This window comes from Equus caballus, chromosome 8, assembly GCF_041296265.1.
Source record: "Equus caballus isolate H_3958 breed thoroughbred chromosome 8, TB-T2T, whole genome shotgun sequence".
NCBI lineage: Eukaryota > Metazoa > Chordata > Mammalia > Perissodactyla > Equidae > Equus > Equus caballus.
In genome coordinates, this window is record NC_091691.1 from 91,116,864 (window position 1) to 91,135,880 (window position 19,017).

Here is a 19,017-nt window from a genome sequence, read left to right on the forward strand (position 1 = left end):
TTTGCTGGTGGGCTCAGGGCTTCCACCACTTCTTCTTACAGTCACACTGATGCGCATTCCCACTTGTGGTGCTGCAGTGGTACCATGGGCACTCCTACCAGCTGAGAAAGCATTCACACATGCATGTACATCTGCTGCAGCTTCTTGCTCCCATCACACTGGCTGCTGTGCTTGGTGGGCAGAGCTTCTTCCCAGGATCTGAGCCTGGGCCACTTGTTGGGACCACAGTGGCAGGGTGGGCTCTCTTGCCATCTGGGAAAGCATTCACCTGAGGGGTTAGGGCTGCCTCTGCCTCTTCTCACAGTTGCACTGAGGTATGTTTCCACTTGCAGGACTGCAGCAGCACTATGGACACTCCCCCCCAGGAAGGTGTTTGCATGCATGCACAGGGCTGCTGGGGAAGGGTTTGGGAGTGCTCACCTAGCTCTTCACCACTACTTCCTGGAGGCCCAGTCCATCCACCTTCAGATGTATAGCTTTGCAGGTCTCTCATGCGTAATGTGTGTAGTGTGAGTATCCTCTGTTGATTAATGAATGTCCATTTAGTTATAGTTCAAAGGGGGAGAGATACAGGGAACAGCTTACTCTGCAATGTTGCTGATGTTACTTGCTTTTAACTTTTTTCCATTGTGTTTGAGCACAAAGTTATTCATGGTGAATGATGTCATAAATATTGTATGTTGTATATCCTTCCAAATGATGCTATCTTGCTTTTCCACTTCATAACAAGTCTGATATTGTTGTTGGCATTTTGACTGAATTTTTTTTCTGTAAATCATTTAACATATTTATAATATAAATGCTGTAGATATGATGATAGTTGCCTTTTATTCTGCTGTGTTCTTAGTCCTCATGTTTATTGCAATGAATTTTCATTTAAATGTCTTGCCTTTAAATAAAGTAAATCTTTCAAAATCTCTCGATGACTGTATTGAGATTAAAATCCAAACTGCTTACAGTGAACTTTAAGACCTTACATGACAGGCCTGACCTGTGGGCAAGTGGTTAAGTTCACGTGCTCCACTTTGGTAGCCTGGGGTTCACCGATTTGGATCCTGGGCGTGGACCTACACACTGCTCATCAAGCCATGCTGTGGTGGCATCCCATATATAGGAGCTACAATGACCTGCAACTAGAACATACACTATGTACCAGAGCTTTGCAGAGGAAAAAAAAAAGAATACTTATTTTCAGTATTATCAATGACCCAAAGATAGGACCATATAATTCTCATAAAAAAATAAACTCATATAAAATGTTCATATTAAAAAAAAAGACGAAGATTGGCAACAGATGTCAGCTCAGGTCCAATCTTCAGAAGGAAAAAAAGACCTTACATGATTTAGGCAATCTTCCCACCAATGTCAACTTATATCCTATATATTCCTTTATTGCGTCCCTATAACACTTTCTTTCTTTCTATCCTTGGACATACGAAGCTTACTCCCAAATGAGCACCTTTATACACCAAGATGTTTATTCTTTATGGAATATTATATTTCAATATATTCACATGGATGGCCCCTTCTCAGCATTAAACGTCTAACTTAAATATCACTTTCCAGGGAAACATTTCCTGCCCAGATCTGAAATTATGTCTTTATTGTTGGTTCTCAACTAAAATGTAACCATTATAAGAGAAGATTCCTTTTCTTCATCATTTATAGTTGAATTTCTAGATTCTAGTACAAGTCCTGACATATGGCAGGTTATCTATAAATATTATTGAGTAAATGAAAATTATATATCTCCCCAATTTGTTGAAATAAGTAGGCTTTCAAAAATAATAGTAATGGAAATTATATTTATTAATTTTTATTTCAATCAAAAGACCTCATCAATAAGCATCATGTTGGCTGTTGATTTGAAAAGATATGCTTAAAAAGAGTTTAATAAAAAACATCCTTGTATTTCTTCTTAATTAAGAGCTTAAATCTGTTATAGCCAAGTATCTGTTCCATTGGTTCATAGACACCCTGCTATTTAGTGCTTAGAAATTGCTAGTCCAACAGCAACATTGAAGACTTGTCCTGTCAAACTAGTAACATACAAACTTTCAAAAATCTATGGATAATATTATTTCTGTAAGAAAACATTTTTAAATTTGAAACATCTGATTATCAGCAAGTCTTGGAATACAAGACATTCATTTATTTTCTTTTTTTTCTGATAGTATCCTTCAATTGTGAAAGAGAAGCAGAAAATCCATCAACACAAATGTAGCTTCGACACATCACATATATTATAATTGCCTTTTTTAGAAATAAATTTATCTTGGGATACCAGCCAATTAGTAATTCATACTGTAATGTCATATTTTTTAAAGGAATAAATTCTTAGTTATATTCACACCAGAGATTAGATATCTTAAAGGGGTACAGAAAATGTAAGAATTAGGGATAAGTCAGGACAGAGATAGAGATGGGAAACTAAAGGAAATTTTAAAAATGTCTATAGAGATGAGCTCTCATCTTCCAAATGACCTTCTTCATCTGACTTGTCTTGGTTAATCATCATCTTTAGAAGAACTCCAGAAGTACTGCCTCCATTTGTCAAATGTCTCTCAAATTATGGAAGAAAATTTAGGTTTCAATGTTCCTATTTATTAAGGCAAAGAACCTATTTAAAAAGTATAGAATGGAGAGATTGTATAGAATATATAGACCATAGAAAAAGTTTATTTTGCAAAATATCATTCAGAATACTACTGTACTTAGGTTCTGGAACTTAAATCTATCAGTATTACTTCTTATAACCTTCCGCCATTGCTGCTCAGATGACAACTGAGGTTTAAATATTTTGTATAATTGCCAGCATTTCTGGTGAGAAGCATTTATAGCAAACATGTTCAATCCTTCCATTAAAGTTTACACCACCATGAGCCTGATGTACTATTGATCAGTTTTTACTGTGGTTGCCAAAAATCTTTCTGCTAGAGCAATTTCCTGTAATTGCACTTGTACGAAAAAGCTTGTGACATTTGGGGGTGAGGGTGAGAATTAAATAGATAAAACATTTTTGAGGCTCTACATATTCCTGATGATTTGATTATTAGGCTGATAGCATTAAAGCAAGACAATATTTTCTGTTAAAAAAATAGACCTTTCTAGTATATGCTTGTCTAGAAGGTAGGCTCTATTAATAATAATACTACTACTGCTAAACTATTTTGAGTAAAAATCATGGTTGATCTATTTCATCTCTCTGTGCACATGAGACTGCTTCCACTATTGATTCAGCAGCCAAGATTTTATACACACACACACACACGTATACACAGGGTAGTCAAGAATGATATAGTTGAACCCAAGGAATCTATTTCTTAATACTGGGTTCTAAAAGAGGCTCTTGCAAGGCATAAAAGAAAAACTCTACCTAACGAGGGGTTTCAATTTCAAAATCTAATTTTATCAGATAATGTTTTTAATCTCATGGGCTGAAAATTTTGAAGAAATCATACAAAGAAATTCAGAACATAGAAAAAGGGATAATGCAGAATGATGTAAGAAAAGAGATTTCATCCTGAAAGTGGATTAAATTCAATCCAGTCGATGAGAATGGGATGGGGCTTAACCTAAACTTAAATGTGGGCCTGAAGTTTTTAGCCCCTGACTCTAGAAGGAGAAGGAAAAAGAAAAATGAACCACCCATTTATGTTTGGGAATCTAAGAACAGAGGAATTATTGACTAGCTTCCGAAGATAGCCTCCAGGAAGATTGCCAGTGTCCTAGAGAGATCCACATGTCTCAAAACAGCAATGACTGAGCTGAGATTGTAAATAAGGGGCTTGAGGGGTTCTCAGAATTTCCTGGACCCTCAATAGGCATATGAACATATCTACAAATGTGACAGAAGACCTGGGTAAGTTTTGGGGACAAGATTAGGAGAAAATCAAGTGGATGCTTGGGATACGTGGCCTCAGAATATAAGGATGCGTGCATATTTCATTATGTATGCAACACGAGAAGTGACTCTTCTGATTGTCTACTGTGTTTAGCAAAGTTATAACTTAAAACAACATTAACTGTGTATTCTGCCCACGAACCTGCAACTTGGGAAGGGCACAGGTGCCAGCTCTTTTTTACCTCCACATAATGACAACAGAGGGCTGCAGACCTCAAATGGGGCCAGAGGATCCAACTGTCAGTGTGGCTCACAGATTATACATTAATGCTGGTTCTTGACTGATGGCTCAGCTGGGACTATCAGCTGGAAGATTCATTTCCTTTCCTTGTAGAACATTCCACTGAGCTGCTTAGGCTTGGGCATTCTCCAGTAGAATGATAACTGGGTTCTAAGGATGAACATTCCAAGAAGCCTGGGTGAAAGCTAAAAGTCTTCTTATAACTTAGGCTCAGAAGTCCCATATATCACTCTACACCATTCTATTGGTCAAGCAAGTCACTCAGGCTAACCCAAATTCAAGTTGAGTAGAATTTGATTCCAACACTCAATGAGAAGAGTAGCAGAAAGTTAGGACCATCTTTAATCTAACACAGTTTTCTCTCTGGCCACAAATTAATTACATTACTTTCAGATGTAAAATACACTTACCTCCTCCAAAGCCTTGAAAAAGACTTGTCCTATCATTGCACTGGCGTGAAGTCCAGGATCTTGTCAAGTAGGACAGGTCTGCAAGAAGATCAGACTGCGCAGTTACTGTTCTTCAAGTATTGTTGCCCTTGACTCACCTGTTAAATCAAAAAGTTTGACTTTGGAAACTTCTAACTTATAAACCTTCAGTTGAATAACATAAACTTCTCTCCAAAGTCAAAGTTTGGTTTGGTAAATTTTAGAAAAAAAAAAATGTCTCATTATAAGAATTTATAAAATTAAATATTTCCACCAGGTTCTAATAGTGTATTAGCTGCTTAATTTTCCTTTATTCTACTATTTATGTATAAAGATAAATGCCTCTTCTTTAAAAATCATGGAGGTTATCAATGAGATGAGTATATGATGTGTGTGTGGGGGGGTACATGTTTATGGCATGCAATTTGTGTGTGTGTGTGGTAGGTGTATGTGTGTATGTGCAATTTTGCTCCTCTTAAAGATCAGGATTTGAATATCCATTAATGCATTTCAAACAAGTCTAACTACAAAAACTTTTCTTAGCTTAATTTAGGAAACTTTCACACCATAAATATCTAGATCCCATTAGCAAGGGCAGATTTTGACACCAACAAATCTAATCTAGTCTTCCTGACATTTTATTGTCACTTTTTTAAAACATGCCATTTGCATTCTTGCATTGTCATGGAAATAAGTTTCCAGGGCACCCTGAGCACACTTTTAAATCATGCTTTCAGACACTGCCTTCTCCTTCCACACATCTGTCTCTGGGCCTTTAACTGTCTTGCACTTTTCATTTGCCAATATCATGGATTAAAATCTTTCACCCAGTTGGACACATTGACCTTTGTATTTGCATCTGTTTGAAGTAAACTTTTGTTAATTGAGAAATTTCTATCAATTAGTTACATTCATATTTAGTCTATCACCATGTAATGACTACAGAATTTGGAGGGCTTAGATGAATGCATGCAAATTAAACCTGAGATTTACCTGGCTTTGCTCAAATTTGTGTAACCAATTAAGTTCTTCTGGGGAAGCTATTCATAGTTGACAGTTATAAAAAGATAAGATCTAATACTTTAGGATTGTTACACAAACTTTAGAATTTGAACATTTAAAAATCAATTCAAAAGTGTTAAGCTAAGTTGTAGTGAAATTCTTGATGTAGTAACATAATTCAGAACTAAAGTTTTGTTTCTAAATTCAGATATCTTAAAACTTTGAATAATGAGTGATTCTACTGGGTGCCATAGTCTCTGTTTCAAGGGTACTGTGAGGTGAATTTTAGATTCTGCTGCACCAGATCTCAATTTCAAGAATATAAAGAAAATGTAACTCAGGTGGTACACATTTAGGCAGATATAGTGTTTTAAAATTAATGCATAATGGATGCTGTTTTAATGACTTAGAAGTGAACAGAAAAATTCCTTTTTTTTGATTTATAGAATTTCCTTGTGTTATCAGCACATTCCACAGCGGCTCCATAATTAATTCAAAATTGATTCAACTGCAATGTTCATGAACAAAAATATTTTTTTAAATGACAGGTGTCAAATGGGAATTAACATGTGCCCTCTTAATATCCAGACAAATATATTAAATATAATGATAAATAAAAGGGAAGCAAACAAATGTAGACATTTCATATGTTCATAAATAAAGTTATGTTAAAATGTCCTATGGATTCAATCAACCATTATAGTGGAAGAAATTTTTAAAAATATTGCATTTATAAAATAATTTTGCTTAATAAAGTATTTCATTATAATTGCTAATAAAGTACCTGGATAAATTCAAATAGTTTTTAATTGCTTATCTCCAAAAGAAAGAAAGAGATAGCAAATTACTATGTAACTATATGTTACTTTAAGTCAATGTGTATAAATAATGAAAAAATACACCAGGATACCTATTTTAAAGGGATTATAGCTTTATAGCATTATTCTCATATTTGTTCCATTAAAAGGATCCCTTTTCTCAGATTGTCCACAGACATTTAACATTTAATTTGTCCTTACTTTTAAAGTTTGTTTGAGAATATATTTATAGCAGTCACAATGAAGGAGAGTAACTGATATAATCTTGATAGGTATCGTATGTTAATAAATTTAATGTAAGAAGACATACTAAAAATGTAAAAACTTTTTGAGTGAACAGTGTAATGATGTATGAACAAACTGTTGATGAATGTGCGATTTTCACAGACATGCTCGTGAGGAAGAAGAGGTCAATTGTCTTCTAACACTGACTTTTACTATGTCTGTTCCACCCAACCTTAACAGCATCACACCCCATCCGTTTGCCTCTCCCTCTCCTCCTTCTCCCCCCAAAGCTGCTCTTCCATCCAAGCTCGCTGGGGTAGCAGTGATTTATTGGCAGGTCCTCTGTAATTAGTTTAAATACTTACAGTCAATACCTCTGTCTATGAAGGAAGCATGCCATCACAATATTTAGCTCTGTGTCTATGTATGTGTAAAATTTTAATGAAACAGGAGCCTGCCCCGTGGCATAGTGGTTAAGTTCACACATTCCACTTCAGGGGCCCTGGGTTCAGCAGTTCAGATCAGTTGTGGACATGGCACCTCTTGACAACCCATGCTGTGGCAGGCGCCCCACATATAAAGTAGAGGAAGATGGGCACAGATGTTAGCTCAGGGCCAGTCTTCCTCAGCAAAAAGAGGAGGATTGGCAGCAGCAGATGTTAGCTCGGGGCTAATCTTCCTCAAAAAAAAAAAAAATTTAACAAAACAAATATGTGAAGAAATAAAATGAAAACATTCTACACTACTAATTTTCACCTAAATATGCTTTAATTTTTTTTGTCAACTTAAACTGGCTACTTGTAGCCATAAGACACAGTTTCTAATATATTTGGTCAAACCTCTCTACCAGCGGATTTAATATTTATTTCCCCCATGCTGCCATATATTTTTACCAATCTTTAAAATTTACTAAGTGTATACAGATGTGTTTCTTCTGCCTTGCCTTATAGCTGTGATTATTCTCTCAGTTTTTAAAATTATAATGAAATATTTTTCACATGACAAAAAGAAAATACACCCATTGTAATACATCCATTACAATTTCACCATCATGGGGGATTTATAACACATTATTAATGTCATTTTATGTATATATCATGTATATCTAAATAGAGTTGAGATCATTAGGTTATATGCAGTTGTATATACTCTTTTTTACGTAAATTTGTATCAGAGTCAGAGTCACTTTATGGCAAATAACACATAAATATAATTCTTGGAAATTTTATAATTTTGGGGAGAACGTGAATAAATTAGGTGGGTCAATGACGTGCCCAATGTTATATGATGGTGACATAGCAGAGCAAGTGTTAATGCTCAGTTCTTTTGATTAGAACTGAGTACTTTTTTCACAGCCTGATTTCATTTCACCCAAAGCACAGTCATTTCTAGAGTCATAAAAATGTAGTGAAAACTAAACATATGTGAAAGAGAGAGAGACAATTGCATGGGTATCTGTGACCTCAAAGTCATTAATCTATAACTGTTAGTAAATTCTATAATATTTAATGAGATAAAAAATGTATTTTCATTTGGAAATATGTAAGAAACGCTTACCTGAGAAAAATTTCATCAGGGGTTTGTGCTAATAAATATTTCCTCTCCCCAAAATGTGCAATATTTAATTGACAGAGAAAATAAAAATATATTGTTAAGAGCTTCTAGATATCAATACACATTGTCATAAATGATGTGATAGCCAGGACAAATTTTAGTGACAACCCTTCTTGATGAAGCTTTAGTTATATAATCATAAATCAGGAAAATAAGTTTTTAAGAAACATAGTTTTAAATACAAAAATTACATAATAAAGTATGATAAGCAAAGTATTGATTTTTGGCAGCATAGCATATCAAAATATTAATGAATGTGTTCTTTCCTGCCACATCATTTGAACAACCTTCCATTAACAGCTAGATGGATGGGTAAAGCAAGCGAGAATCCACATTAGAGAACAAAGATTCCTCATTTTAATTCTGTGTTCAACAGTCACCATCTGGCTGTCAAACAGGATAAATTTGAGATGGGCATAAGTGGAGAATATGTCTTCTTCTCACCCTGGCTTCTTACTTTATGCTAGATAAAAAACTCAGAGTTGGACCAAAGGAGGAGAATTTGAAAAAGAGGAAGCAGAGGAGAATCAGAAGGTTGAGAAGCCTACACACACACACATGCACATATAGACCTGGTAGTAAGGGACACCTATCTCACCTGGAATTCTGCTAGTCAATAGACTTGCATAAATCCAGAGTGGGGGGTAGAGCTCAGATGCCACTAATTGCCTCAAGTCTCCTGAGGACATGTAGTCCCTTATCCTGTGAGAAAAAAAATGTAAAAATAAGGTAATATAGTGGTGAACACTGTAGTCTTGGCAGTCTAGATGAGAGGACTACTTAGTGAGATGTCTAATGACAGGAGGCCCTGGTAGAAAACAATCACCTCAATAAAAGCCTTGGAAATAGGGAGGATAGAAGCTGAGAATAATCACCAAAGTGAGGCAGGTTACATCATGGTGGAAATAAAATAACAAATTATGGCCAATAAAAATGGGAACAAGTATTAGTTTTTCCTGTGTCTACCTGCCATTTGGCAATGAGTAATACATTGTGTAGAATCTGTTTAGGGAGGAATGTGATATAGAGACAAATGAAAAAGGATATGTGAGGTAAAATGACTCAGTGATTGTCCTAAATTTCACATGAAAATACCGGAAACAACGAAAACAGAGTATGTAAAACTTTTTCCTAAATCCTTCTCACAGTGGTCAGTGTAGGTCTGTGAATATAGCCTGTAGTTACATTCTAAGTTCTGGAAGCACAGTTGCAATAGAGTTCAGCAACATGTGGAACAGATGTATTCTCATCCTGTTTCACTAAATAAGAGCCTTAGTTTGAGGAAAGTTCAAGCAGAAGTCTTTGTAATTCCGCTTTCCTAGTAAAGTAAAAAGCAAGTGGCATCCACGAGGAAATGCTACAGATTAGTTTTGCCAGAAACTCCCCTAAAGATTGGGAGTGGATATTTCTATTTTATCACCATAAAAGTAGTCTGCTGTTCAATGAAGAACAATTCCATCTAATATTATGATAATGGAATAATTACATGGTGTCTCCAATCCCACATGCTCTTCTTAATGTACTCTTTTAGAGCAAGTCAATGCAAGCTTTAGTATCTGGTAAATATCCATTGTTAAGGCAAATGCCAGCTCTTTGCCAGGCATTAGTCTGGGCTTGGAAAATACTGAAACAACTAAGCATCATGTCTATAAATAAGAAAATTTAGGTTGAGAGTTTATCACTCAATTAATTCCTCTGCCAAATAGTTCATGTGATAATTTAATCCATACCACACAATCTTCAAATTAATCCATGAGGAAACTGCACCTGTGTGAAGTTAAGCAACTTACAAATGTGATGCAGACAGTAGATAGTCAGGACAGTTTTCAATCCCAGGTCTCTACGGCCATAGTCTTCACCACCATGATATGATGGTAAAATGGAAAATTGCGTAGCAAACATACTCAGACCAGAAAGAGAATTTACAAGAAAGTTAAACATTAACAAAATGCAGATAAAATTAAATACACAGCAAATTGTTAAGATAGGAACTAATCCATTTAATAATGTAATTCTGGCAATATTAAAAATGAATAAAGCAAGTTGAATTATCTCATTGAAAGAATCATCTGTGCTAAATCTTGGGATTCTTGGCCAAGCCTAAAATTTGGAAGGTTGTCAGAAAGGAAGAATAAGATTATCTGTCCTCTTATAGTGTGCTTGAACTTCTCCTGTCATGTCCTTTCATAAGTTCTGTGAAATCAGGCAGCCTGTGAGAGAGAAGTCTGTTCCTGAAATACGCCTCCTATGTGGATGAAAGAAGTTAAAAATTCGGGGCTGGGCCCGTGGCCGAGTGGTTGAGTTCGCGCGCTCCGCTGCTGGCAGCCCAGTGTTTCGTTAGTTCGAATCCTGGCGCGGACATGGCGCTGCTCATCAGACCACGCTGAGGCAGCGTCCCACATGCCACAACTAGAAGAACCCACAACGAAGAATACACAACTATGTACCGGGGGGCGTTGGGGAGAAAAAGGAAAAAATAAAACCTTTAAAAAAAAAATTAAAAAAAAGAAGTTAAAAATTCATCTATATGCTTAGCGTTCTCAAATTTGCACTTCATCATCACATAAAAATTTAGTCCAAAACTTAAAAAATAGATCATTCTATTGCTTAATAATTAATTATTTAATTAATCTTTTTACCTTTTGATGGTGTAATAACATACAGGAAAAAACTTCAATCCTGGTTTTTGCTTATAAACCATTACTTTAAAGTTTTTTTCTTTCAATTTCTAGCTAGGCAATTTTCTTTGAATTTATTTAATTTTCTTTGTCTTTCAGCTTAGGAATTCACAATAATGCATGTGTTCTTAATTGTCAGCCTGCAGTTTAATTATATCAATGTAATAAACCATTCCCCAAGGTGTCTTTTTGTTTATATTTGTTCTAAAATATCTATGAGCTCTCAAAGTTAATATTTGGATTAAACTTAGCTGATAATTAAATGATCAGAATCAGTAACAGTACATGCAATAACATAAACCACTTTGTTCCCTAACTGCAAAGAGATTATGAGACCAATTCAAGCTGCATAGATTTTATGAACTATTCAGTGTTTTCATCAATGCGTTATAGCTTCTTTTATAACAAACACATTGTTAACTGATGGAAAAAGCATTATGAATTGAGGATTTTATATATGTGTTATAAAATAGAATTTATAATCATCAGTAATAAAGAGTTATAATATCTATCTTCTAAGAATTAGTTGACTTCCTAAGTAAATTATTGCAGAAAGTGTCATTTTTCAAACATTAAATTATATGACCACATCTAACATTTATTTTTTGGGTACAACTGAGAGTCAGGGAATTTTCACTTAATCCTCTATTTGGAGAGTTATTTCAAAAAGCACAGAATGTGGTAATATAAGGCTTTTTCACTTTTATCGTTGAACTAGGTAGTGGAAAAAATGACTTTTTGAAATGCAAAATAATTTTGAAAAAGCTGTTATACAAAATGAGAACATAAACTTAACACTTTTATTCAAGATCTATAAGGTTAAACATAAAACAGTTGAAGCCACATACATATTTTAGAAGCATTTGGGAAAGAAAGACATTAAAATTTACTCAAAGCCAATAATATGCCAAGCACTGTGCAAAGAGATACCACCTCTATGCTCTGATTTAATTCACATAAACACCCTTCAAAGTAGGCTCAATATTCCAACATTGTAGGACATGAGGCTTAGAAGTTTATGTAATTTGCCTCGATCCACAAATACAATAGTGGTAGACCCAGATTTTAACACAGGTATGTCCTTTCCAACATTCATAATCTTTTCATTGTACAAAAAAACATTGGTTAACAGTATAGCTCTGGAGCCAAACTGCCTGAATCTAAATCTTTTATCCGCTTCCTGTTAGCCCTGTAAACTAGGACAAATTCCTTAACACTTTCTGTCTCAGTTTCTACATCTTCACTTGGGTATAATATACTGATATTAAGTGATACAGTAAGTTAGCAGGATGATATACACATAGTAATGCTCAGTGAATATTAGCCACATTTCCTGTTACTGGAGGTCTATTAGCTAGTAATTTGCAAAGCAGAGACGAGGATTTGGATTTCTTCACCCTGAGTCAAACATTTTGTTCAGTAACCTTGGCACTATTCTACAAAACAAAGTCGATTAATTTTTCAAAGATATTTTATAGGAATGTATTCCCACTATGACTTGCTGTGGGGACGTTCCCTTACTTATATAAATTTGACACTGTGGAAAGATTCTAGAAGCAGTAGAACATTCACCAAATAACCGTACCATTCTGATAAGTTAATCCGCCACAGTTCCATGGCTGCTGACAAGAGCTTCCTGTGTCAGAGGGAAAAACTGTACTAGTCACAGAGTATCAAGCAGCAGGAGCATCAGAATATTTGTACCTCTTTCCCTGTCCCATGAAGCAACATGATGAATCTAGATGTATGTACTGGAATGAAAAAAAAAGTGAAAGAAAAAGTTTTACAGTTGTGAGACATTTTTGAAGAAAAATTGGACTTTGCAATAAATTGGAAAGATTAGGTGAATGGGATAGTAGGAGGAAAGGATGATTATATGATTATGAAATAGAAAGCTTTTGGTATAGTTGAATAAGAGAGTGATAATTTCAATGCTGGAAATATTGACTTTTAACTGATAAGGGGTAAGACTCAAAGATGTATGGGACCCATCCATACAGTGAGTCGTAAAGACATGGAATACTCTAAGTGTTTTAGGCTTTTCCTACTGTCATCACAATCAGTTTAGACTTTTGTTTTTTTCTCACTAGTACTATGGTCTTCCAGCCTCAGTTATCTTTTTTATCCATTTCTTCTCTCACCTACTGAAAGTTATATATTTAAAATAAAGGTTGGATAGCCTCAGCAGCCTGTGATGTTTACCCATTTTCTACAGAATACAAGCATCTCTGTGGCTTTCATACCCATCTATTGTCTAACCAACTAACCTATTCAGACTTTTTCATAACATTGTTCCAAAAATTGTTTACTCACACACGTGGATGACTGTTATTTTCTGAACTCATTTTTTCTATACCTATTTTCACACCATTGTTGTATTCTAACATTTAAATATCTATTTCTTATAAACTAACTATTAAAATACTTCTGAGTCCATGTCAACTGAAATACTCTCTTCTCTATGAAGTTTTCTTCCATTTCCTGAATAACCACAAAGCTGCCTTTCTCTAGGATATAGCAATAAGTTAATATTCTCGACTAGTCAGAACATTCTCCCTCTTGGTGATTATAATTCTGTCTCTCCATAATCTATGCCTTGCAAGTTTCTTTAATAAAGATCCAAATCGTATTTGTTTTTGATTCCCTCATATCATAGCAGAATTCTGCACACAAAGTAGTCTCTCAATATTTGCTAAATATAACAAAATTGGTAATTAGCAATGTTTTTTCCCGCACATGAAGATATGGTATATTTATTACAGAAGCTGCCCAACTGAATAAGCGTGATTGAATGCGCTTGAAATTGTAGAAAATATATTTTGAAGCTGCTTCCAAAACGGCTACTAAATGTTAATGATTAGCACCCTTTTTAATGAACAGATGGCATGAAACAATCATTGGAGCCAGAGGGAACCAGTTTAGCTAAGATGTTTGGAAATGATGGCAGATAGTCTCAAATAGTAATAGGATTTCTTTTTTTTTCCATTTTAGGAAGGCCTTCTTTACGGTCTGGTTTCTTATTAGGCTTTCCAATATGCTCATTTGAATGACGCTGCCGCACAACACTCTATAGATTATTGGTTTGACATTACTAGAGACAAGTTGTTGGAGAAACTATATGAAATGGGATGTCCTCTAGGTTCAGAGCAGTGTTCCAGAACTGAATTTTAGGTTTAGTGCACTTTTATATAAACGAGTTGAATAAATAAGTAATTTAAATGCAGATGTTACCATTTTCTGTGCTAGTGGGGATTGGTGAAAAGTTATAATCTGTCTGGGGAAGGATCTTTGCTGTTTCTAGATAATGCTATTTCAGGAAAAGAACTTTATAAAGAAGGAACAATGTAACTGCTGTATTTCTTTTGGTTAGAAAAGCAAGAACACAGGGAAATGTACTTCAAATAGAAATGTTGAATCTCTTTAGAAGTTAGAGTGCATTTCATGACAGCATGATGATTTGTCTCATAAGTTTAGAAAAATGACTTGATGTTTAGCATTAGGAACTAGAATTAAATAATTTTTGCTGTGTATTTTGTAGTGTGACTGTCAAAAAAGCCTGAAAGGCAGGGCATTATGAGTTATTAATTTGATTTAATAGATGTAGAAAGAGATGTCCTTAGCAAATTTTTATGTAATATAGGAACTGGCCTAAAACTGGAAAGAAACCAAAAAAGAATTTCTCCTTTTATATGCAAAAGATTTCTTTCATAATTTACCCATTTTGATTCTTTTTGGATCTTTTCATTCAAGAAATGAATAGAAAATGGAAGTTTTGAAAAGTGAGAAATTCAAATCTCTCAAAAGATGTTGTCTAGTAGTCAAAATGTCAAATATAGGAGACTGAGTAGATAATTATGGTACTAATATTACTTTTAAACACTCTTGTACAGGAATAGAAAGGGATTGGAAGGTTTTGAATGAAGCTTCATGTCAAAGAAATGAATATGATTGAAAGTTATAGGACTTTATCAGATGTATAGAATCATAAGGCACCACTGCTCGTAGAGAGGCTGGATGCTACGTTTTGAACCTAATTATTCATGTTCTCAATAATTTTTTATTTTGTTGTAGAGAAATTTTTAACAGGAAAATAAGTTTACTTGTCATGAACAATGTCATAGTAGACTTTTGATAAATAGATATTAAAAGAATGAGGCAGGGGCTAGCCCGGTGGTGCAGCGGTTAAGTTCGCACATTCCGCTTCTCCTTGGCGCGGGCTTCGCCGGTTCGGATCCCAGGTGCCGACATGGCGCCGATTGGCAAAAACCGTGCTGTGGTATGCATTCCACGTATAAAGCAGAGGAAGATGGGCATGGATGTTAGCTCAGGGCCAGTCTTCCTCAGCAAAAATAGGAGGATTGGCAGTAGTTAGCTCAGGGCTAATCTTCCTCAAAAAAATAAATAAATAAATGAGGCGAAATAATGACATTAGATAAAAGAACAAAAGGTGGGCATCTTGAGTTGGAATGAAAATGAGATTAATGCTAAATGAAATATTGGTAGGGATATCTGTTACAGGTAAATAGAATTAAAATCAGGGACATAAGATAAGTCCTGTCCTGCATGAAGGAAAGGAGTAGAAAAATATTTTTAAAATAGTATCAAGTGTGTAAAAGTTAACCATGATCATCAAGAGAGTGGCCATAATGAAGATATAGCCAATATGATACATTATACACATGAATATGCAGTGATCAAATTTATAATGTAAAAGTGTTTGGAAACACAAGGAAATGTTGGTAGAAGTACCACAACTCTGTATGTTTGTAACCTACTCCTTTCAAATAAATACAACTAAGTAAAATGGTAAAGTGGTTTGGTTGATTAAATAAGTTTTTCGAACACATCCTAAATTCTAAGAACTATGCTAAGAGTTGGAAATTATAGAGGTATAGTAGCTTAATGTAGCTTAACTTAACAACTAAATATTGTCCAGCAATCAAAATGTTTAATATAATGTCTCCCTAATCCCCCTTTCCCTTTTCTGTTCTTTTGCCTTACATTCTTTCTTCCATTCTCTCTGTTTAAAACATGATGTCTGTAATCAATTTAATTCAATTAACAATGCTTTCTAATTGCCCCTGTGATTTCTTCTTGGATTCATTGGCTATTTAGAATCATGTTGATTAATTTCCAAATATATTGGTATTCACAATATTCAAAAGGTGGAAATGAACCTAATGTTTATCAGCAAATGAAAGGATAAACAAAATATGATATATACAATAAAATATTATTTAGCCTTAAAAAGGAAAAAAGTAGTGATATATGCCACAATACGAATGGACTTTGAAAATACTGTCTTATGTGAAAGAAGTTAGACACTGAAAGCCACAAATTGTATGATTCTACTTATATAAAATGACCATGATATACAAATCCATAGAGATGGAAAGAAAATTAGTATTTGTCAGGGGATTTTGGGAGGGGAAAATAGAGACTAAATAATGAGTATGAGATTTCCTTTTGAGGTGATAAAAATTTTATGGAACTAGATAGTATTGAGGGCTTCAGAACATTGTGAATGTACTACGAGCCACATAATTGCATAGTTTAAAATGTTTAAAATGAATTTTATGTTATGTGAATTTTACATCAATAAAATGCAATCTAAAAAGAACATATACAATATCATCAAACCTGAATTACTTATTTAACAACATTGTTGCAAGGTCTATATGTTGAAAATTATAAAATATTGCTGAGAGAAATTGTAGAAGACAATAAGTGAAGAAATTTCATTTTTAATGGATCAATGCATTCAATATTATTAAGGCTAAGATTCTTCCTATATTGCTTTATAGATTCAAAGCGAGCCTTACACAATCAAAGCAACTGACCTAGGGTAGAAAGAATAATCAGGAAAGAGAAGAACAAGGTCATAGGACAAAAATTAGCTGATTTAAATACTTACTATAAAGCTATCATAATCAAGATGGCTTGCTAAAGGTCATAGGACAAAAATTAGCTGATTTAAATACTTACTATAAAGCTATCATAATCAAGATGGCTTGCTAAAGATCAATGGAACAGAATGGATTGTGGAGCATTGGACTCCCCAAACACACAGTGAAGTGTTTGCTGGTAAAAGTATCAGGATAAATCAGCCAGAAAAGAAATTCACAGCAGTAAATGTACTAGAACAACAGATTATCTGTAGAGAAAGGACAACATTGCCTCTTACCTCGTATGATATACAAATAAAATTAAACACATAAACTAAACCTATAGTATCTAAAAGGATGCACACATGAGAATCTTCACAAATAGGGTAAGCAAAGACCTCTTAGGAAACAAAATTCACAAACAATACAAGAAAAATTTGATAAGTGAAACTTCATTGACGTGACATACCTCCACTCCGATGATAGACTATGTTAAGAAAATGAATAGGGGCTGGCCCCATGGCCGAGGGGTTACATTCACGTGCTCCACTTTGGTGGCCCAGGGTTTCACCAGTTCGGATCCTGGGTGCGGGCGTAGCACTGCTCATCAAGCCATGCTGAGGTGGTGCCCCACAGAGCAGAACTGGAGGGACCTGCAGCTAGAATATACAGCTATGTGTTAGGGAGCTTTGGGGAGAAGAAGAAGAAGCAAAGCTAAAGTTTGGCAACAGATGTTAGCTCAGGGCCAATCTTTAAACAAAAGAGAAAAATGAAGTGCCAACACACAGACTGGGAGAATATTAATAATATATGAATTCTGAAAATATAAATATCTCTATAATTTCATAATAAGACAAAACAATTAAAAAATATCAATGTTTTCAACAGAAATTTCACACAGGAAAATACATCAATGACCATTAAATACATGCAAAATTGTTTAACATCATTGTTCTCAAATTAAAACCCACAGTGAGATACCACTATCCACTTACTAAAGTGTCTAAAGACTGAGTGTTTTCAAGGAGACAGGACAACTGAAGCTTTCGTACTTTAATGAAGTTGAAGTAAATTGGCAAAGCTATTTTTAATGTATAGTTACATTTAAAGTAGTAATTCAACTTCTACGAATTTAAAGAAGAAAAATGAAAGCATATGTCATATAAAAACTTGTAGATGATGGGTTTTTCAGGTTTTCCAGTTTGAATTGCGTCCCCTTAAAGATACATAGAAGTCCTAGCCCTGGTACCTGTGAATGTGATCTCACCTGGAACCATCGTCTTTGCCTGTGTAATCATTTTAAGATGAGGTCATTAGAGTGGATCCTAATCCAGGATGACTGGTGTCCTCATAGGAAAAAGAGAATGCCGTGTGAGGACACACGTACACAAGGAGAACACCTTGTGTAGACAGAGGCAGAGAATGGAGAGATGCCTCTGCAAGTGAGAAAATGCCTGAGGATACCAGAAACTGGAAGAAGCACAAAAAAATTCTCGCCCAGAGGCACCAGAGGGAGCATGGCCCTGCCAACACCTTGATTTAGACTCCTAGACTCTATTTTCTGTGGTTTCAAGCCACACAGTTTGCAACAGGTTAAGCCACTTTGTTAGGGTAGTCTTAGCAAACTAATACATCAAACCTATGCATAAAGCCAAACATTGGAAACAGTCAAATGCTCGTCCACAATTGAAGGATACACAAACTGTGGCATATCCGTACAGTGGAATTCTATTCAGCAAAAAGAAGATGAACAAATGGTACATAAAAAACATTGATGACTCTCAGAAACACTATGCAGAGGGGAAGAGGCTCCTTTATGGGGACCATGAGAAAGTTTTACAAGCCTTTAGGTCTGCAATTTAATAATCTGAACAATGGAAAGATTTTAGTTAATAATGTATAAAGTATCCCCAACTATAATATTCTGTAAATCAAGAGGTTTGTCCCTGATAACAACACACTTTAAATTTGCCTGTGATTATTGAATGACTATTGTGGTAACCACCTGTTAGAGACCAGAATGGATCACTTTCCTTAGTTGTGTTGGATTAAAAAAAAGGAGTAGTAGCACATTGTAGTGGAGAACTATGTCAGAAATAAATCTGAATATGGTGAAACAAGTTAATGTAATTTAAATTAATCTCTTTTTTTTCTTTCAGTTAAAATTAAATTCTCCTTTAAGGAGCACAATTACCATTTCACCTGACGTTATCCAAAAGCAA